Source organism: Nelumbo nucifera, chromosome 7 (genome assembly GCF_055504915.1).
Source record: "Nelumbo nucifera cultivar China Antique chromosome 7, China Antique-T2T, whole genome shotgun sequence".
In the NCBI taxonomy this organism is placed as follows: Eukaryota; Viridiplantae; Streptophyta; class Magnoliopsida; order Proteales; family Nelumbonaceae; genus Nelumbo; species Nelumbo nucifera.
Window position 1 is genome coordinate 49696925 of NC_142655.1, and position 23788 is coordinate 49720712.

The following is a 23788-nucleotide window of genomic DNA, read 5'->3' on the forward strand; positions in this document are numbered from 1 at the left end:
TACACTAGGACGCAGAAGCTACCAATAAATTGGTTTCTATAACACAAGTTTCGAAATTACCTTTCTTGGATTCCAGGTAGGCAGGACAGTCCCTTTTCCAGTGGTCGGTCTTCTTGCAGAAGTGGCAGGCATCCGATGCTTTGTCTTTCTTCTACTTCAAGCCCTTAGTGGCTTTCTTCTGAGGCTTCTTTGCCTTCCTCTTTCTCTTGCCAGTCTTGCTAGTTTCAACAAGCATAGCTACAGGCTCATCCTTTTTAATCAATTCTTCAGCTCTTTGCAATATATTGCTGAGCTCTTGTAAGCTGACATTCAGCTTGTTCATGTTATAGTTAATAATGAACAGACAGGAAGGAGGCAAAAAATTAAGGATAGCATCTATCTGAGTCGCAAGGTCCAACCCGGATCCAAGAGCCTCCAGTTCATTGATGTATCCCATCATCCGAAGACAATGGTCGTGAACTTGTTGGCCCTTGGACATTTGTGCGGTCATGAACTGTTTCAAGACCTTCTGTCGAGTAGAACGATTCTGCTCTTCATACATCGTCCTGAGACTGTCCAATATATCCTTGGTTAGTTCGATCTGATCGAACTGCCTCTGTATTGGGTTGTCCAAGGAGGCAATGATGTAACGCCGGGCAAGGGAGTTTTTCTCCTCCCATTCCTGATAGTCTCTCCTTTGGGCCTCAGAAGCCCAATCACCCGGACGCTCCGGGGCAGGATTCTTTGCCACTTTGTTTAACTTTTCAGAAGTTAGGATCAGCATAAGGTTCCTGTACCAGTCGGCATAGTTTGGGCCCTTCAACTTGTTGTCATCAAGCAACTTTGCAAATTGTCCGTTTGCCATTTTCTGATAAAAGAGCAAGCATCAGTCCCCAACCTAATTTGATTCATGTTCATTACATAGATATGGATTTTAATCTACGTTCCATTTCCATTTATTCATCTCTGAGATTTCCCTCCTTTCTCAGTGATGGAGACTGCGGGTTGTCTCTGGAAATGTGGGAAATCACATAGGGTGCATGGAGCCAACTGTTTCAGCTGCATAACCCCACCACCTTTCTGTGAAGGATCATATCCACTCATCATATGAGTTTTCCCTTTGGCCTCTGTCAGACAAGGTCCAGAGCCGTTTTCAGGTAAACCTTTCTGTCCAGTGAGTGCTTACCCATCATATTCGTGAATGCCAAGGTACCGTGAGAGAGTTCCCATTTTCTGGTGAAGCCCCTCCCACATCGGTCTATGACGCCCTTATCATCTTATGAAACACTCAGACAAGCCCAACAACAAATGGATAGCCCATTTTCTGATGTGTTTCCTCATTACTGAAGGACCCATCCTTATGCTAATGATGGAAGGCCTTTAGAGAGTTCATCATATGAATCTCCCTATCACATGCACTCATATTAGTTGGAGGGAACAGTTAATTATGCCCTAGTTTGATCTAGGTCAAACCAAAGTGGCTCCCACTGACTTTCATAAAGCTAGATTTCGATGGGCCTAAATCGGCTAGGGTTCCGCACGTAACCTCTCGATGAGGTGTGGGGCCCACCACTGAGAGAGGTCATCCAATGACCAAAAGGGACACCATGGCAATGATGTGCATCCAGCCATGGTGTGCGCAAGAGCCACTGTCGATCGAGCATGGGCCAAGTACTTATGGCCCATGTACGTAGCACATCACACATCCATACATCACATGCAAGGATAAATTGATCCAATCAATTAATTATTTGTAATGCCCATTTGAAGCCCATTTTATACCCATAATTTTAACCATTAATATTATCTAGGTATATGGGCCGAATTAGGGTTGATGGGTTCAGCCCATATAGCTTTATCCGCAGAGTGGGCTTTTAGCAGATTTAACCATTTAAAACTGGGCCTTTATAGGTTGGGCCGAATTAACCATTTAATTAAATATCAATCCTCAGGCCCATTAGTGGGAAAATTAGGGCTGAACCAATCTTGGTTCGAATGGGTCTAGGGTTTGATCTTTAATTAAATCTTTAATTCAAGAAAATAATATGAAATTAAATACTGATAAAAAGAAAAACAAGAATCAGTCAAACAGGGCTGTTCGCACAATCCATCATGCAAAACAGAGGTTAGATCACAGTTTGCAGTTTCATAAACTGCAAATCGTAGATTGCGATTCTCCCATCTGCGAAATCTCCTTCTCTGCGCCGCCATCTTCGATCCAAAATAAAATAAATAGAAACCTAATTTCTATTAATAAGTACATCGGATCGAATACCTATACATTCAGTCTAAAAAATAAAAAATAAAATTATTTTACAGCCCAAATGTAATAAAATAATCCATAAACTGCAAAATCGCAGGTTCCCTGCGCAAATCATGATTTCGATCTCCTCTTGTACAAACAACCCATAAATCAAGAAAATCATAAAGAACAATTCTAAACAATAATTAGATTTATGTAAAATTCAACTTCAAATTATTCGCCCATAATTTTGGGAACAAATTTTCCAAAACCCTTATCTGCGCAAATCAGGTAGAACGCCTTTTGCCCATTTGCGCAGGTTCAGATCTGAAACAAATTGGTTCAAGATTTGAACCACGACTCTGATACCACTGAAGGGATGAGAGATCCATCGTATGGACGCCCAAACTATGCGGAATAAAGGGGGCGAATTTCAAAAAATTTTCTCTCCTTTCAATTGGGAATCGCATTCCCTATTTAGAAAATCATATTTTCAAGGATCAATCTTGAACCATAAACTGAACCAGATCTGAACCAAAAGGAGTAGGAGAGAGGTATACCTGATACAGAGAAATATTATCTCTCAATGAAGGTGTTCGCGCCCAAGGAAGGATCCAAAGACTGCTCACATTGAAGATGGCGCAGTGTAGTAGGATGGAGCAGAATCAGCAGTGTTCTTCTCCAAGAACTCTATCCTTCGCAAGAAACAGTAGGATGGCACGTGAGCACAGTTTCCTATCAATCCTTTCACAAAGAATTGATATCAAGATCGAATCTTGACTTCTCCCACAACTAGATATAGAACTGGCAAACTGGGCGGCAAGAACAAGGAGGCGGCAAGAAAGAATTCTGCAGGGTTGCTTAATTCTTCCTTATGTGATTTCAGCTCTCTAGAGGATGTGAGAATAGGCTGCCGCCCCCTCCTTCTTTTGTAACCCTAAAGGATCAGCTCCTAATCCTATTAAGAGTTGCTGATCCAAATCATATTTGGATCAGACATCCCTTTAGGTGATAAGGATAAACCCTTATCTTATCTGCAGATTAGATCAGCCTTCTCCTAATCTCATTAGGAGGTTTCTAGATCTGAATCATATTCAGATCTGGACTCTCTGAGTGGATGGGGTTAAGACCTTATCCTGTCTGCTGATCCATCTCAAAATTCACCCATATTTAACTTATTAAATTAGTCCAGTTCGAAATGGGCTTTAGGCCCATTAAGCTTATGTGTTCACTTAGCCTTCCTAACTGCTGCCCAGTGGGGCTTCCTTGTATAGCGTGCGACCCAAGCATTGATCTACACATCAGCCACATGGGTTCGGCCCAGCCTTTGTTACAAGGCCTGGCCGAATACACTGTTATGAATAGTGCACCCTCTGAAACCCATCAAATGGACTCTATGGGCCCAACACTTACTCTAAGCGGTCCCTGGGCCAAGCCACCTTATAACACCTAGGGACTATGGGCAGATGCAAGATTAGCCCATCAGGTATTACCCTCAATGGTCTTACACTCAACCTCTCAGCCCATAATGATCAAACACTGCTCGACAAGAGAGGACCTCTCCCTCGGCTGCAAGGAACAGTGTTGCTCTCTCTGCTTACATGGATCCCGGGAATTAAAACCTTTTGCAAACATTTTAGGAACCATAATATATATACTTTTATATCTCATATAAAATATATTTTGCAAAACAAATCTCAACGATTGAAATCGGCTGCCGATAGTCTTGGTTTCCATCAATGAGAGTGCATCCCCGATCATTACCTTTGTCCGAGAAAGGGGCTGATCTTGTCACTGTGATCACCCACTCAGATGAATTCTCAGACTGTACCAACATACCTAGGTTTTGACCCCCGCTAAGGATCTCACTGATTGGTACATCAAAGACAAACCAATTCGACACCTAGTGCAGTATCATAATCAAGTCTAGGGGTCGGGTGTAACTTTCCAGTTTTGCCCATTAATCTCCAAGGTCCAGGGCAATACTGGAAATCTGGTCCAATTCAAAGATTCAATTAATCCTACACTGTATGTGCCTAGGGTCTCACCCTGGCAGCTGAGACAGGCCACCCCAACCGACTTGATGGCACAACAGTGTCAGCCTTATCAGGATAGGTCTCCCCAGACCGACCCTCTGGCTGTGAACATTCTAAACTAACACGAGTCTCATTAGGTGTCCAGTTTAAGGGTATTTCACAGAAACATACCAAGGGAACATGAACCAAATATGCACTTTTATTCATTTACAATAAACTCATAAAATACATCATTCTGATTGAAGCTAAGGCATACAAAACTGTCCAACAGAGCCTTGATAGAAAAAAATATTCTCAATGAAATCAGCTTATAAGCTTTAGAAAAATGAGTTAGACAGGTCCTCAGTTAGTCCTCAATCTTATAGTCCTATTTACAAGCCTATATGGAAAGTTCTATGGCATTTAAATATCTTACCGAAGATCAAGCTATTCTTCTAGAAAGCCCTCCATAATGGTTTACCTGTTCTTGATAACATATCTAAAAGGGTTTGGAATTTTGACAGCAGTTGTCATCTATGTGGGCTTGAGAATGAGAGCACATGCATTGCCGTTAGACCCATTTGGTTTGCCGCCCCCCTAGGTCTGAGGCTTGATCCTAACCAATCAAGATCAATCATGGACTGGTTTTGCTCTCTACTCTATAATAGCTCAATAAGCAAAGAATTGATCCATCTTTGGTGGTTATTGATCCATTTTTGGTAGTTATTCATAAGGTTCAAAGTATCGATACATATCAGCTATATACGTATCATTCCGAAAGCTTTCTGATACGTTCCTATAAAGGGTGTATTGGGATTCTGACCGATTCAGGGGATAGAGGAGCCTTAAACCAGACCCCTGAACTGATTTTTAAAAGAAAAAATTAAAGCGAATGGAGCATATCGATATTTTGGACCAAAGTTATTCATGCTCACAGGAGCCAACAAGAATTGAGGCTAGTGAGCTCTCAAAAGATCTATCCTATGAACCTTGTTGGAATTAATGGAGATTGCTACATCCGTAATAGCGGCCCCCACGATCGTTTTGCCTTTGTTTGGACAGATGGTAGTTTTCTGAATGGTGTGCATGGTGGGTATGGAGTTTTAATTACAGCTTTGAATGGGTACTTTAATGCAGCTCAAGCAGCAACTAATACACCAAGATCAGCAATCTTTTCGGAAGCTTATGCCATTTTGCTGGGTATCCAGCTGGCAAAAAGGGCTGGTTTGCAATCTACTACTATCAAGTGTGAGAATAAAGGGTCCATTTGCTTCGCAGCCAGAATTGGAATTAGAATAATGGAAATTGAAATCCTTCAGAATCGGAATTAGAATGGCCCAATCCCACTGTCTGTTTGATTCAGACAGGAATGGAAATGATAATTGAAATCAGCAGGAATGAAATTTCATTCCCAAGGGAGAGACGGGGAATGGCCATTCCCTCAAACGGGGGAAGGTCATTCCAGCAGGAATGGGAATGGGATTCCGATTCTATCCAACCAAACAGTTGGAATCAGAATATCACATTCCGATTCCGATTCCAGACCCCTATTCCCACGAACCAAATGGGGCTTTAGTCTCATCTCCTATTTCCAATCAAAGAGCCTAGAAAAGCAGTGAGACATTTGGTTTCTGTATGAAGACATTTTGCATGAAGCTGCTTTGTTTGACGGTGTCAGTTGGGTCTATGTTAATCGTTCTTGTAATAGTGGTGCATGCCCACCTACTGGCCAGATAGTCCAGAAGTCCAATCAGGTCTCTGGTTTCAGAGAGCTATTATCCTCTGTTGAATCTTGTATGAACTCTATTTTGGGGTCTGGTTTAATGGAATGATTCAATGTTTTACCAAAAACAAAAGTGAGTTATTTCCTTGAAGACTATAAAGATGGAAAGCAGAATAGAACAAATGGCAGAAAGAGTTGTGAGAGCTCATGAACCAGTTTATTGTCTCTCGGTGAAGTTGGGCCCAAACCTTCCAAATAAAGTTAAAACGGTGATACTTCCTTCCGATTAAAGAACAGGCCGGAAGGCCCACCATCAGGGAGCAAAGCCAACCTCACAGGACTTTCTGCACCTTCTTCAACAGTCAAGACACCGGTATTGCAGTTAATATCTGTTTTCACAAAACCAGGACAGACACAGTTTATGCAGAAATTGGGATGCTTCTTTGCCAGAATTCGTGTATAAGCATTGACAGACGCCTTAGAGACTTTATAGGAAGATAGAACATCAGGCCAATCTCTTGATTCCAAACAATCTTCCTTGAAATCCTTCAGAAACTCAGTTATCACCTCATCCACTTTCTCTTCCGTGACGCCATCAATATCACCCAACACCTCTTTAGCTCGTCCATTGGAGATATGCTGGAACAATAACAAAACCAGCGTCCATAATTAATGGTTAATGCAAACAATAACAACTTCTCTATTTATTTGCATTCTGGGAAACTTTTAGATTCAATTTGTTTGCAGTGCAAGTTTCATTTGCATTGGTTGGTTTACTTTTGATTTGTTTATGAGAAGTAAAATTATGTAGTCCCCACCTTAAAGGAAAGAGAGAGATTGGAGGTAGGGGGAGGGTTACTTATTTGGGAGTGAGGTAGGAAGCAAAGTGATGTGATCCCCAAAGAGAACTGAGGTAGGAGAAAAGTGATGCAAATTCTGAATTAGTTTTTGAGATGCAAGGTTTAATTTGCACTACTAATGAATACAGATGAGACAAAAGGTAAAAATTTTGTATGAATGCAAAACTGAATAGGTCAAAATTTTCTGTTCAGCTCAGATTTGCACTGCAAACAAACAGAAACTTGTATTTTGTATTATTATTTTCTGTGTATTTGTACATTTCTACTCTTTTCAAACTGAGCCTTACTGAAAATAAAATGAGATATATACAAAGTAAAATTCAATTAATGGGGTAAAAGTAAGAATTTGATCCATTTCATAGTAGAAAAACCACCAAGCAATTTCCTTAGTTTAGTATAATATAATTAAGGATTGCCGATTGTTTTGGTTTGAAGGAAGATTTTGTACCTGTAGCTTCCCCATGGAAGAGGAAACATTAACAATTCTTGCTGAATCAGATAGCTGAAGGAGGGGAATAAGTTCTTCAGTCACTCTTTTAGTTCCATAGTAGTTTGTTTGCAAACATTCTTCTGCCAAATCGTAAGTTTGGGTCATTATTTTCTTCCAATCTGGTTTCTCACCTTTTGCCAGGATCAATGTGACAACATCAGTTTGTTTGGTGGTTAACACTATGGCACCCACATCCTCCACAAGAAGAAAATCTTCTTTGACCCATCTCTACCACAATTCTGGTAAAAACTCTGCTAACAAGTTATATAGCTAGCCCACTAGATTCAGATAAACACAATCATCAAATATGGATAGATTGTTAAAAGGATTTGATTGCAGCAAAAGTAAGTAGATTGTTAAAAGGAGAGATTTTACTTTACCTCACCACTCTGAAGGTTCTGGGCCCTTAAAGCATCAGTCTACTATCACTCCACCAATCCCGGCGTTGTTCACCTGCAAAGGGATTTGGTTTCTCTTTCATGAATCCATTCATTCATTACAAAACCAAAAAAAGAAAAAAAAAACAGTTGTGGAAGGTCTCTGTTTCCCAGTAAATCTCTTTAGTGAAGAGATAGATGCTTTCTACACAATAATTGGATTTCCACTAAAATTCAATTTCTAGACTATATCAAGACTGAAACCAAAAAAGCTAAGGGGGTTTTCTCCAATGTGAATTCTTTTTCTTGTTGTAAGTTCGGAAAACAAAAACAAAAGAAGCTGGTTTGAAAACAAATGGATCTTGAAAAGAAATACAGAAAATAACATGTATTGTTTGTTTTAAACAAAACCCAACTTGTTTTTGCTTTCCAATGCAAGAACACAGTGACAGAGTTCAAGAACAAGTTTTAAAAAATGAATGAAAACAAAAACATTGATGTTGTAATTTGTAAAACGCTCCTTTGAAGTAACTGGGTTCCAACGTTACCAAGATGTCAAGCTTCCCAAAATGGGATTTGACGAAATCTCCAAGAGAAGCAATACTAGAGGGGTCCATCACATCTAGCTGATGAAAGATCACATTAGGGAGTCCGGCCGCTTTGAGATTTTCAGCTGCTTCGACACCCTTATTCTCATCTCTAGCTGTTAACACCACCAGTACACCATTAGATGCTAACTGTCGACAGATCTCCAGTCCAATCCCTTTATTGGCTCCTGTAACAACTGCACAACCGACCCACAGTCGGAGTGTTGGAGGATTCGATCAGAAACAGGGATGAGTCTTCAGTAATAACCATATCAACTACCTTTCAACAAAGAAGAAACTACCTATTTTGACTTCTGATTGTTTCTGCCATTCCAACGATTTTATCCGAAGATTATAGCGAAAAATGCCTTCTTCTTAAGTCTGCAAGTGAAGATCAACTATAAATCCTTAGCGTTCCGCACAACTGGAGGACCTAGGAACTAGGAATATCTCATTAAACGCATATGAGTAATGATGATTGAAATGGTCCTGGATGGATGATAAGGCTAGGCCTCCTTGACTTTGATGTGATGTTTAAGCTGTCGTGTGACTCACAAGTCCAACCTCAAAATTTTACATTTGTGCCCGGTCCCCACACTTCTAATATTTTTCATATGCTTTTTTCTATCCTCTTCTTGCACTTGCCATTCTAGGATATTCTAGACCAGGGAGTGTATGAAATTTGGAACTTGGTACATTCTTTTTGTAATGTTATATATTACAGTGATGTGGAAATATTCCAAAGAATAGGATTTTGAAATCTAAATATTTTTGTCAAATTATCTTAAAATCAATAATGTCAAATGCACATTTGGAACAAAACAAAATGGGAACAGATGTACCAAACACATGAACATGCTGATTGAGTGGTAGAAGATGGGACAAAGCAAGAGGCACATGAGGTCCACTAACCTTACCACAAAGAACCTTTAGTTACACGGGTTTTGCCTCAAACCTTCATACTTGGAAAGATATCAAGTGACTATCTAAGCTGCTAGGCCCTTAGCACTCAATCTAAAGTAAAACTAGCGGAGGGACCTTGGTTCGTAGGGGCTGAAATGATTCATTCACCCAAGCGGTCGAACCATTGACTCGTTGACCCGTAAAATGGTTTTTGGCCGTTTTTTTTTTTTTAATTGGGAACTATCTAGGTAATCGATTCCGTTTTATTCTAATCTCGATTCCTGGCAAAAAATCATTGAATCGGCCAACGACCCATTGACCCGTGCAGTCGAACCATTGACCCATTCAATGGTTTTTGGTCATTTTTTATTTTTTTTTAATTTTTTTGTTAGAACGGGTCATCCGTTTGATTTGAGCAGTCAAACCGTTGACCCAAAAACCGGTTGCCAGAACGATTCCGTTTTCAGGTCGTATGATTCACACGCTCGAATGACAAAACACGACGTATGGTACTGCTTAATGGACCTTACACACTCAATTTTTGCCTGTAGTTTTTTTTGTCAGAACGATCGTCCTTTTCTTATTTTCTTTTAATTGGGAACCGTCAATCTATTGACCTGTTCAATGGCTTTTGGTCGTTTTTTTATTTTTTTAATTTTTGTTGTCAAAATGGGTCGTCCATTCGAACTGGACAGTTAAACCATCGACCCAAAAACCGGGGGCTAGAATGGTTCCATTTTCGGGTCGTATGAGTCACACACTCGAATGACATAACATCATGGTTTTAAAACTGACCTAGAGACCGAACCGGTTAGGGGTCTAGTTACCAGGTCGAACAGTCCAATCGTACGAACCAAACGATCGGCCATTCTAACAAAAAAATAAAAAATGGTCAAAACCGTTCAAACGACTTGAACGGTTCAATATCTAGTTATTAACAATATTTAAAATAACTTATATATTTATATAAGTATCGAACGGTTGGATCGTTCTAACAAAAAAAATAAAAAATTTAAAAAAAATGGTCAAAACGGTTTGAATGGTTTGAATGGTTCGATATCTAGTTATTAACAATATTTATGTAATAACTATTATATATTTATATAACTATCGAATAGTTGGACCATTCTAACAAAAAAAATAAAAAACGGTCAAAACCGTTCGAACGGTTCAATATCTAGTTATTAACAATATTTATAATAATTATTATATATTTATATAATTAGATAATTATATATATATATCTAATTATCTTATATAATTATCGAACAGTTGACCATTTTGACGAAAAAATTAAAAAAAAAATAAATAAATAAAAAATAATAAAAAATAATAAAAAATGTGCAAAATCGTTCGAACAGTTTGAATCTAGTTATTAACAATATTTATATAATAACTATTATATATTTATAATTAGATAATTATATATATATATATATCTAATTATCTAACAATATTTATATAATTTATAATTAATAGGAAATGAGTTGTTCTTACGTGGAAATCTACTTGCACGAGTAGATTCCATTTCCTGCACGGAGAGAGCACCCCAATCCTATTAATATATATATATATAAGAGTAATGTCTTGTTCATTGTCTTAGTGTTGATCACCGGCAAAGTTTTATAGGGTATACCGATGGTAGTTCACTACAGATCCTAGGGTATACGGATGCCGACTTCTAGTCAAACCCAGATGATAAAAAATCTACATCTGGTTACATCTTTACGATGGGGTCCTATGTAGTAAGTAAAATAGTCCACAACCCAAGCCAAGCACATTGCCATAAGTGAGGCTACCTAATGGATGAAGTTGTTCATTCTGGAATTTGGAATTCAACACATCACCCATCCCACTGTTGTATGACAACAGTGGACCTATGGGAGATTGTTGTTAAAGGAGGCGTCCAGATTCAGAAGGTAGCATCGGCGAAGAATGTGGCAGACCCATTGACTAAGCCACTAACACAGAAAGTGTTTGAGAAACATGTGGACAGTTTAGGACTGAGGTAGCCGATTGGATCTAAGTGCAAGTGGGAGTTGTTAGATAGTGTATGCCCTTAGCTCCAATCAGATCAATGTACTGGTGCGTTTATTGTAAATGACTAATAGTACATAATTGATTCATGTTATATATGGTGTGTTTTTGTGTAAAACCCTTAAATTGGACACTTATGAGACTTGTGTTAGTTTAGAATCTTCATAGCCATTGGATAGACCTAAGGAGGTTTATCCTACCAAGGCTAACACTAATGTGTTGTCAAGTCGTTTGGGGTGGCATGCCTCAACTGCTAGGGTGAGACTTGAAGCACATGTAGTGTGGGCTTACTTGAAACCTTGAACCGACCATTTTCCAGTTATGCACAAGACCTTGGGGACAGATGGGCAAAACTGGAAAGTTACACATAACCCCTAGACTCAATTACGATATTGCACCAGGTGTCGAATTAGGCTATCTTGGATGTGCCAATCAGTGAGATCCTTAAACCTAGGTGTGTTGGGACAGTTCGAGAGTTCAGTTGAGTGGGTGATCATAGTGACAGAATCAGCCCCTTTGTCAGACAAAGTGAATGATCGGGGAATGCACTCTCTCTAATGAAAACCTAAACTGTCGATAGTTGATTTCAAACTTGTTGAGAATTATTTTTGCAAAATATATTTATATAGAGATATACATATATATTATGGTTTTACAAAATTTTGGCAAAAGGTTTTAATTCCCAGGATCCATGTGAATAGAGAGTGCAACACTGTACCTTGCAGCCGATGGAGAGGTCCTCTCTTGTCGAGCAGTGTATGATCATTAAGGGCTAAGAGGTTAAGTGTAAGACCATTTAGGGTTATACCTGATGGACTAATCTCACATAATTCCATAGTTCTTGGGCCTTCATAAGGTGGTTGGACCTAGGGACCATTTAGTGTAAATGTTAGGCCTACTAAGAGCCCATACTGATGGGCTCAGTGGTTTACTGCCTTCAGTAGTGAATTTGGCCAGGCATTGTAACAGAGGTTGGGCTGAACCCATATGACTTTTCTGTAGATCAATGCTAGGGTCCCATGTCATACAAAGAGAGCCAAACTAGCCAGCATATAAAAGGGAAAGTGAGTTATATGACTTAATGGGCCTAAAGCCCATTTCAAATTAGGCTTAAGTGACTTAATTAATTGGGGCGAATTTGGTTTATAAGCTGATTAGGATTAGTAAGAGGATAAGATGTCTTGTCCATTTAAGAGTCCACATCCAAATATCATATTTGGATCAAGAAACTCTTTCCTAATTGGATTAGAAAGTTGATCCAAAGAAGGCTATAAATAGGGGGCAAATTCACCAGTTTTATATACTTAACAATCTGTAGAATTCTCCTCCAGTTCTTGCCACCCCTACCCAGTTCGATCTCCTCTTTTGGATCTGATCAAGAATAGTTCTTGATATTGTTTCTTGCTAAAAGAAATAATCTAAAGTCGTGCTCACCAACCCCTTGCTTGATTCTTACTGAAGAATTAGTGTTCTTGTCGAAAAACCACCCGACTAATCCTGCCTCATCATTAGCTGTGTCATCTTCAATGGAGGTGGCTTTTGGTGACCTCTTTGAGCATGAACACCGACATTGGGAGGAGCTTTTGCGTGGATTCTGTATCAGGTATTCCTCTCCCTCTTTTGGTTTCAAATCAGGTCCAATTTGTTTCAAGAACGAACATTGAAAATGCAGTTTTCAAAATTATGGGAATACGATTCCCGGATGGGAGAGAGAAAATTTTTGAAATTTCGCCCAACCACCATGCATTGTTCGGCCATCCATATGATGGATCTCCCATCCCTTCAGCCTTATCCTCCTCGGCCCAGACAACATGATGCTAGAGCACGCCCTCAGGTTCAAGTCCAAAGCCTCCAACAACGAAGTTGAGTACGAAGCCCTCATCGTCGGACTTCAACTTGCCCTCGACCTTGGAGCCCGACGAATCGAAGTCTTCAGTAACTCCCATCTAGTGGTCAACCAGATCCACGACTAGTTCGAGACATGGACCCCCACCATGGCGAGCTACTTATAGAAGGTACAAGAGCTCATCCAATGGCTCGAGCAGTTCAATATTCAGCATATTCCCCGAGCCAAAAATGTACGAGCCGATGCACTATCGAAGTTGGCCAATTCGCCAAGGACCGACCTCGACTCAACAGTGCGGATGGACAACTTTGCCCAACCGAGTATCACGCTGACAACCCTCCTTGTCTTACTCATTCAGCAAGACTTGTCTTGGATGGACCCCATCATACATTACCTCCGAGACGACACACTTCAGAAGACCGAACAGAAGCCAAGAGGCTCCAGCACAAATCAGCCTGGTACTACCTCATCTAGGGACAACTCTATTACCGCTCACATACTCCCCCCTACCTAAAGTGTCTCCCCCGCGCTCGAGGCCGACTATGTCCTCAAGGAAATACACGAAGGTATCTACGGAGACCACCGTAGTGCCAAAACCCTAGATTGGATCACAAGGCACACTGGCAAGGATACTTTTGGCCGACCATGAAGTGAGATGCAGCCCAGCTCGTCCGGAAGGGTGACAGTTGTTAGAAGCACTCTAATCTTCATCATCAGCCTACAGTCCCTTTGAAGCCGACCACTTGCCCGTGGACCTTCGCGTAGTGGGGCATGGACATCCTCGGCCCTTTCCCCACCGCAATCGCACAAAAGAAGTTCCGCTTGGTGGAAGTGGACTACTTCACTAAATGGGTGGAAGTCGAAGCCTTAGCACACATTACCGTGCATAATGCCCAGAATTTCTTCTGCAAAGATATTGTCTACCAATTCGGTATTCTACAGGTCCTTATCATAGATAACGGGACACTATTCACTGACCGGAAGTTCGAAGCCCTCTGCACCGACTTGAGATCAACCACCAGATTACCGTCGTGCATCGACCTCAGAGCAATGGGTAGACCAAAGTGACCAACCAAACCTTATTGCACGACCTGAAAACCAGACTTGGTTAGGCCAAGGGAAGGTGGGTTAAGGAGTTGTCGAGCATTCTCTGGGCATACAGGACTACCCCGTGGATGGGTAACAGAGAAACACCCTTCAGCCTAACCTACGAGGAAGAAGCCATGATACTCGTGGAGATAGGCTTGCCAACCCTCCAAACCGTATTCCACGATGAGGAGCAGAACGACAAAGACCTCCGCGTAGAGTTATACCTAGTAGAGGAAGCCCGAGACTGAGTACTTGTCAAGATGGTCGCACAACAGCAGAGGATGGCCAAGTACTATGACTCCAAAGTCCGAAGAAGGGAGTTCAAAGCCGGCGATCTCGTCCTCCGCAAAGTCATAGTGCCCAATGCAGGAGAAGGAAAGCTCGGACCCAACTGGGAAGCACCATACAGAGTCACCAAAGTCCTCGAACTCGGAACACCAGTTTAAAAATTTATAATTTTTACCATTTCTTAAACAACTACTAACGCAGTAAAGTGATGAGAACGGGTCGTATCCACAGGGAAGCAAGGGAAAAATTAATAAGTACTCAAATCCGGACAAGAGAACACAAGAGGAAGTTGTAGAAATATAAAAAATAATTAATTAAACTGTAAAAACATAGAATTTGAACAGTACTGAAAGTTGAAAGTGCAAAAACATAAATAAATAAACGAAAGAAATGAAATAAAAATCTGTAATCCGATCAGAGGTAGCAGTCTCCGGATCTCTCCTTTGACCCTCAAACTTCTCGAGCTAGGCCTTCCGTCTTATCTGGCCGAATTCCAGATCTATAGAAAAGAAAGCGAAGATCAAACAGCATGAGAATAAATTGCAGAAAGGAAATAATGAAACTAGAATTGAAAGAACATAAATTAAAACTAAAATAAAGTAAAAGTGGTTGGGATCCGATTCCAGAGGTGGCAGTAGTGGTGTTGGTGAACTGCATGTAGGAACCCCTCCTCTTGCCTAGGCATCCTCCTCTTCCTCTACCCTTGAACTTCTCAAGATCAGTCTTCTGTCTTACCTGGGGGCAGAATCCAACCCTTTCTCAAGAGCCTTTAGGTCCTTTTTATAGAAAAGGGTGGATACAATTGGGATTAGAGAGAAAGAGGGGGGTGACATCTGGTTTTTAGCAAAGATATGGGTGCCCTAGGGTTTTTAGTGAAGGGTTAGGATGGTTTTGGGTTGATCCTAAGTCTGAGAAGAGAAGGAGAGGGCGCCCAATATTATCTAAGGCTGAGATTTAATGACTAAATGTTGAATGGTGAAGATTAGAAGTTATGTGGCTCCTAGGGTTAGAATGTTAAAAAGAGAGTGCCCTAGAATGGATGGTGGAGATTAGAAGGGATGGAAGGTGAGGATTTAGTAGTTAGGGGCAGCTAGGGTTTGTTAAGAGTGAAAAGAATGGGTTAAAAGGCACCCTAGGGTTTGCTAAGGCGTAGGGAGCATGCTAATACAGTAGGAGGGGTGCCAAACTAAGTTTAGCAGCTAGGAGGCTACCTCCTGCTTTAAGTGTTTCATAAAAACACCCCCTCTCTCAGCTAGACTTCACACCAAGTTCCCAAAATCTTCATTTCAGCCATGAAAACTTCCCAGTTTCCCCAGAATTTGCATAAAGACCCTCAGAGGTCACAACATTGAATTTAACTAGGAAAATGGCATACTTTGACTATTCTAAGGCCGAAAAGACCCCTGAATTGATGTCCTTTAAGGCATCAAAATGCAGACTTATCACACCCCCCAACTTAACCATTGCTAGTCCCTTAGCAATGCATCCTTAAAATTACACTGATCATAGAGATCCTTCCCATCTCAAGATCATCCCTAACAGAATTAGTCAATCACCTTGATTCCAGAATTCTCAAACTCTGTATAGATTGGTATTGGGCTTAAGGGGTAAAATTGTCTTACTTTGAATATTACAGAAAGTTGGCTTAAAAATCTTATATACCCTTCCATTTGCAGACTGTCTTGATAAGCTGAGATTGATTTTAAAATCAGACAGGTATTCTTCTTATCATTTTTTGATAGTGGATTTCTACCCCTGAACTTGATTTGCACACTTATTTCTATTGTTACCTTCCACCGTTTGACGTGAATCTTGACACTTTCCTTAAGTGAAGAGACCCGGTTACTAAGTGTTAGGTGATTGTCTTTGGCATTCCCTTTCCCGTTTGACGTGAATCTCGACACTTGACTTAGGTGAAGAGACCCGGTTACTAAGTTTAAAGTATCCATTGACTTTTTATTCCTTTTTTTTAGAACTGTTCAGGGTAGTCCACTATTTCTAACAACTTGAAGAATTTTTGTCTACTTTCTCCATCTTTCAAATAAGACAAATTTTGACTCCTATCACTTGCTACCAATTTCTATAAAATCCAGTATTCTTTTATCAGTTTCCTTAACTTTTTCTGTTTGGGAATCTCTTTTAATGGAAAAATTTTTTAAATTTTCCAATGAAATTTTAATTCTACATATTTAAAGACTTACCTTCTCATTTTTTTTTTTAATTTTTCTCTCTCTCTCTCTTTCCTCACCCCCCAACTTAAATGCCATTGTCCCTAATGGCATGACTAGAATGATGCAAAGAAGATTTGGGTCAAAGGGAACAATGAGTAGGGTTCTCCTGAGGGGTTCAAGGTATGTCGCATGTTTTGAATCAAGAAAAAAAAAAACTCTAATCCTAAAATTAACTGAAAAAATTACGTTGGGTTTCCTCCCAACCAGCACCAAGTTTAACGTCTTCAGCCGGACACATTCACACACTATTCCCATCTATACTCCCCGACTCACTTTCATCTTCCGACAGACAGGGTTCAGATTAGGCTAACCACGAGGTAGGCAGGCCATCTTAAAAGATCATCCACTATATCCACCTTTCACTTATCTTCCCCTAGGTTTGGATACTTGGAGGCACTAAAAATGTTTAATCAGACTTTCTGCTCCCCTAATGAAATGTCCATTTTTCCCGATTTACAGTTGATATTTAAGAGAACTGCACTAACCATCTACCGAGAGCATTTTTAGTGGCTCCATCATTTGAGTACACAACTCTTTTAAGAACTTGGCATTGGCTGGGATATGTTGGATCGCGTCGAGGAGAGGGAAGTTAATATGGACTTCCTTGCTCTCCTCGTTGCGGGTCTCTTTCTTCTTTTACACCGGCCCGACTGTGAGTACAGTTGGAAATGTGACTACAGGTTGGTTCACTAAATGTTCTTCTTTTAAAGTTTCATTTACTTCTTCTTCTTCCCCCAACTTAGGGTCTTCTTGCTCATTTTCACTAACTCTCTTTTTTTCACACGGGTTCTCTAAAATCCTCCCACTCCTTAAGGTTGTAATAGCCTTGGTATTTTCAGGCTGAGGCTTCTTAGGAAGTGGTTGAACTTGTTGTGGAGGAAAACCCAATGCCTGATTTCTAGGACTCACAACCGGTTGACTTGGTAATTGCCCTACTCCTCTCATCTTCTCGGCTTCGGCTAGCTGTCCTATTCGGTTTTCTAATCTATCGATGAATTCCTACTGATTTAGGATCAGCTGTTGAAGCTTCATGAATTGGTCATCGACGGTATGGGTTTGAGGAGGTTGTGGGTAAGCCTGATATGGTTGAACCAATTGGTTCCTATTGTACACTTGTTGGAATGAACTCTATACTTGTGTCCTCTGAAAATTTTGGGCCATTGAGTTAGATGGGTTGTATTGCTGTTGGGACTGTGTATAGGTTTGACATGGTTAAGCCATTAGAGTCCCAGGGTAATCATTGTACTCCCAACGAGCCTGGGCTTCAGACCATTGAGAGTGCATATCTAGTAGGGGGTTTTCTTGGACTTGGGCCCTATAAATGAAGTTGGGCTGATTTTCCCACCCAGGGTTATATGGACTAGTGAATGGGTTAGCATTGGGTTGGAAAAATCTATTGACCGCAAGTACTTGTTTTGGAATAACTGATTGACATGGGCCTGCCACAGGGCACTGGCTGACATGATGGGCTGGGCTGGGCTTGCACAGATGGAACATGATGGATAGGCTGACAAGATTGGGTATGGGCCACTTTGTTGAGGATATGCAAGGATTTGGTCAATCCTGTGGGCCATCCCATTAATCCTATCTAGTTGTCGAAACGCATGGTTCCAATCTATTTGTGGCTCAGGTTAGAAGTAGTTTTTCATTCCACAAACTCTAGCCATTGAAGTCATTTTGTTTTAACCCCTTTTTTTTGAAATTTGAAATTTAAATTTTGAATTTTAATTTCAAATTTAAATTTTGAATTTTAATTTCAAATTTAAATTTTGAATTTTAATTTCAAATTTAAATTTTGAATTTTAATTTCAAATTTAAATTTTGAATTTTAATTTCAAATTTAAATTTTTTATTTTAAATTCTGCAATTTAAACTCAAATTTGAATTTTTAATTTTTTTTTCTTTTTTTAATTCAAAATTTAAATTTTTGAAATTTAAATTCAAATTTTAAATTTTAAAATTTTAAAAAATGCAAGCAAATCAACCACACGACCTAGGGCTGGCCTAGGGTTTCCTAAACTAGTGGTTCAACCAATGTGAATCCTTTTAGGTTCACTTGGAATTACACCACTTCCTTCGGTTAGCCAGGTAAGAGGTGAGGATGTGGGAGGCTCCCCTTGCTCTCACAAGGACCTAATTAAGTAACCACAAAACCCTTTTTGGCGTAGCCATTTAACCTCTTTCCTTAGACACCAACCGCCAGTTATGGAAAGTAATTACAAGCTTTCCTAAAATTCACCACACCTTTGAACCAAGTGTGAGGCTTCCCTAAAGGATCTTGTTATCCAAATTTTAAATTAGGGTTTAGAGCAAACCGCACGTGAAGGGTGGTGATTTTTGGGCCAAGGAAGGGTGATGAAATCCCGACTTTATCTTATTTAAGTTGGTGCCCTTAAATGGATTAATGAAACAAAAACAAAATAAACACAACAAATGCAACTAACTACAATACATGAACAATTATTTCTAAAATGCAATTCAGCAATATAACATAAAAGAATAAAATAAACTAAGCACAAGAAGCAATTAAAATAAAAAAAAAACCTAGCACATTCACAACTAACGAAATAATTTCAACAATTAAATAAACCTATATGATGCATGCTCTAGAATATGAAACCCTAAATGTTGGGATACAAATGCAAAACTTTTTTTTTTAAATATTAATTAATTATTTTTTATTTTTTATTTTTTTTGAAATTCGAAATTTTAAATTTAAATTTCAAATTTTGAAATTCAAATTCAAATTCAAATTCGAATTCAAATTCAGATTTGAATTAAAATTAAAATTTAAATTCAAATTAAAAAATTTAAACAATTTCCTCTTTAACAATTAATTATTCAATTAAAGCACTAATAAAAAGGAAATTAAATAAGAAAACAAATAATTATAACAAGCAAAAAATAAAGAAATAATTATGCTAAAAAGATTAACAACTACCAAAATAAATCCTAAATAAGAAAATTGCTATTCTAAAAATTGAATAAAAAATAAAATAAACAAAATAAAATTATGCGGCAAAAAAAATAAAAAAAACGAATTTTTTTTCAAATAAAAGGAAAACAAAAACCTAATAAAATAGAAATTCACACAAGAAATTAAAATGAAGAAAGAAAAATAGATTTAGAAACAAAACTAAAGAAAAATAATACTAAAGGAAAATAAATTGGATTTAGGAAAAAAATAATTCAAAAAATTCAAAAATTACTATTCTACCAAAAAAAAAGAGTTTGAAAATAAAAAGAAGAAAATTAAAAATAAAATGGAACGACTACACCTGAAATGCAATCCAATTTTTCTTCTCTTCTCTTCCGTCCCGTAGTCCCGCAATGCTTCGATACCCCACCTTTTGCTATTTCGTCTTGTAAAATGAAAGAGAAACAAGAATTAAACTGAGATAATAGATCAAGTAATCAAACGAAAATAAAAAATAATGAAATAGATCTGGATAAAGCAAATAAAAATTTTTCTCCGTTTCTTCTCCGACAACGGCGCCAAAAACTTGGTGTGTCCGGAAGCGCGTCGTTAAACACTCTGGAACACCAATTTAAACATTTATAATTTTTACCATTTCTCAAACAACTACTAACGTAGTAAAGTGATGAGAACGAGTCGTATCCATAGGGAAGCGAGGGAAAAATTAATATGTACTCAAATCCGGACAAGAGAACACAAGGGGGAGTTGTAGAAATATAAAAATTAATTAATTAAAATAGAAAAATATATAATTTGAGCAGTACTAAAAGTTGAAAGTGCAGAAACATAAATAAATACAAAAATAAATAAACGAAAGAAATGAAATAAAAATTTGTAATCCGATTAGAGGTAGCAATCTCCAGATCTCTCCTTTGACGCTCGAACTTCTCGAGCTAGGTCTTCCGTCTTACCTGGCCGATTTCCAGATCTACAGAAAAGAAAGTGAAGATCAAACGGCATGAAAATAAATTGTAGAAAGGAAAAGTGGTTGGGATCCGATTCTAGAGGTGGTAGTAGTGGTGTTGGCGAACTACAAGTAGGAACCCCTCCTCTTGCCTAGGCATCCTCCTCTTCCTCTACCCTTGAACTTCTCAAGATCAATCTTCCATCTTGGGCGTCCTCCTCTTCCTCTGCCCTTGAACTTCTCAATATCAACCTTCTGTCTTACCTGGGGGCAGAATTCAACCCTTTCGTAGGAGCCTTTAGGTCCTTTTTATAGAGAAGGGTGGATATAATTAGGATTAAAAAGAAAGAGGGGGGCGACAGCTGGGTTTTAGCAAAGATATGGGTGCCCTATGGTTTCTAATGAAGGGTTAGGATGGTTTTGGGTTGATCCTAAGGCTGAGAAGAGAAGGAGAGGGCACCCAATATTATGTATGACTGAGATTTAATGACTAAAGGCTGAATGGTGAAGATTAGAAGTTAGGTGGCTCCTAGGGTTAGAATGCTAAAAAGAGAGTGTCCTAGAATGGATGGTGGAGATTAGAAGGGATGGAAGGTGAGGATTTAGTAGTTAGGAGCGGCTAAAGTTTGTTAAGAGTGAAAAAAATGGGTTAAAAGGCGCCCTCGGGTTTGCTAAGGCGTGGGGAGCATGCTAATACAGTAGGAGGGGCGCCAAACTGGGTTTAGCAGCTAGGAGGCGCCCTCCTGCATTTGGTTTGTCACAAAAACACCCCTCTCTCATCTGGATTTCCCACTAGTTTCCCAAAATTTGCATTTCAGCCATGAAAACTTCTTAGTTTTCCCCAGAATTTGCACAGAGACCCTTAGAGGTCACAACATTGAATTTAACTGGGAAAAGGGTATACTTTGACTATTGTAAGGCCGAAAATACCCCTGAATTGATGCCCTTAAGGCATCAAAATGTAGAGTTATCAAAGACCTCGACGGCATGCCCATACAAAGGAGTTGGAATACCAGGAACCTCTGAATGTACTACCAGTGGTTCAATATCAATAAAAGAATTTTTGCTCAACAAGATGATTGCTCGGCACACTGCACACCTACACACCGCGCACATTTTGTGCCACACACCTCGCACACCACACGACGTACATTGCACACACAAAGCACACTTCACAGCACGCATTGCACCGCGCACACCAACTTAGCTGACCACTTAACAACCAGAGCCCATGACGCATAGTTCGGTAGCGCATAGCCAATCAAGCAAACTGACTCAACTGTCGACGACCAGAGCCTGAAATGGAGAAGAACGTTCTCGTCTCTCGAGGCCCGAGGGCAGTCATCGTACTTCGCACACCCTGTTGACATACAATCAAACGAGAGCTAGCCGAGGAACGACCAACTCTCGAAGAGCCAAAAAGCTCACGAGACTGATAACTAAGCTCCCATAAGAGATGAGAGCTCAAAGATCTCGGCTATTCTCAACCTCAGCCATGGTAAGGCCGAAGCATACAACTTAACAAAAAAAGAAGAAAAAGGGCAGTACACAAGCTCGGAGCAAGAAAAGCATACTTTCATTAAATAGTTAAAGTCTATACATCATTTTAAGCTTGGCATACCAAGCCATTTACAAGAAAAAAGGGAGAGAGAAAGGTCAACATCCCAACAACGGCAATAGAATAAAGTGAGACAGAAGCTCGGTCAAACAGTGGCAATAGTAGCTCAGCCTTTAGCGGGTTAGTTACCTCAACCTCCTCAAGCACCATTGTAACTATGACATTGCCCTCGGTAGGGGTTTCGGGATCGTGCAGACTCAGACCCTGCATGACCTTAGCCGCATTGGAAAGACGGTGTAGGACCCTATCCCAGCAAAGATAGAACCTAGTCTCCCAGGAGGCCAAAGCAAAATCGTCCATCTCATCCTGGTACTCCTAGGAAGCCTTGAACCGAGCAACCGCCTCTGCCTCAACCTGGGACACCCGTTCATCAGCCTCCTTCCTTAACGTGTCCCACTCGGCCTTCAAAGTGACGATGCAATCCTTCAGATTACGGATTGTATCAAATCGCTCATCGATCCCGTACTTCAGATCGGCCACCTCACCCTCCAGCTCGGTCGTCCAGGTCTTCACAGCTTCGAGATCGGTCTGACTATACTCATAGAGGCGCCTCACTGACCGGAGTCGATCAACTAGAGCAATCATCGTACAAGCGTTCTACAGGAGAAATCAAAATCAGTAAGAGTAATCGACTAAGGCAAACAACAATACGAGCAAGAAGACTTACCCCAGCTGCCTGAAACAAGAGCGTGCTCTCCAAAGTGCCGCTCATAGTGTTGAGCAGTTCACGTGACAGTTCCTCGGGGCAAACGCGTCACCGTGGCACATAAAACCTAGATCCAGCACCTTCCTCCGGTGTGCTAACCCACCAAGGGGAAGACCGAGCAGTTGTGGTGCCATCTTCCAAATTGACTAGCACAACCTCCTCCATAGGTGACCCCGCCCTCTTCTACAACCGAGGAGTGTGCTCCGCGGATGTCAAGCGCACCTCGATAGAATGGGGTTGGGCTCCTTGTGTCCCTCGAGACCACACCTTCTCAGTCGTGACTCTCATGTGGCGGTTGATCTCCTTGCGGTTTGCCATCTCAACACACGTGCAAGCCAAACAAGGAATTAGTACAAGTAATACAGCTCGGTAAGGAAGATAACGGAAAACCAACACGACTAAGAGACCGGCCTCCTCGCTCATTAACCCGACACTGACCAACTTCGTGAAGGACATGTAATCCATCACATCAACCTCCTCGACCATCTCTATGGCCGCTCTTTCTTCTTTGGAAAGCCAACTTAGATCAGGTTGCTTCACCTTGGTCCTCGACTCCCAAATCTTGGCCAACAAAGGCCAGCTCCCAAGACAACGCACAAAGAATAATCTCTCCTTCTAGTGCTTCACCGAGGTCGAGGTCCTGACCAGCACTTCAATCCCTGGCCTGGTCAAGAAGTAGTAATACCCCTATTGGTGATGCTTCAGATTCAGGAAATAGTTGATCATCCCTAGAGTGAGCCCAAGGTTGTGGATAGAGCAGTACAACATCAAACTAATCAAAAACCTAAATGAGTTCAGCATCAGTTGTACCGGCGGTACATGATACCACCTGAACACCTTTACAAGCCCTTCATGCAGTGGGAACCTCAGCCTGGCCATTAGGCTGTGATCATACACAAAGAGCTACCCAAGCAGA

At 40.2% G+C, this 23788-nt stretch overlaps 1 pseudogene across 1 annotated transcript; it reads right to left on the reverse strand.

The window, feature by feature from the left end:
- Window positions 1–6115: 6115 nt before the first annotated feature.
- LOC104608148 ((+)-neomenthol dehydrogenase-like) lies at window positions 6116–22466 on the reverse strand (annotated as a pseudogene). The gene is made up of 5 exons (XR_016078848.1): window positions 22296–22466; window positions 8235–8510; window positions 7695–7762; window positions 7268–7440; window positions 6116–6598 (listed from the first exon to the last, which is right to left on the reverse strand). The product of XR_016078848.1 is annotated as a (+)-neomenthol dehydrogenase-like (transcript).
- Between the last annotated feature and the right edge of the window lie 1322 nt (window positions 22467–23788).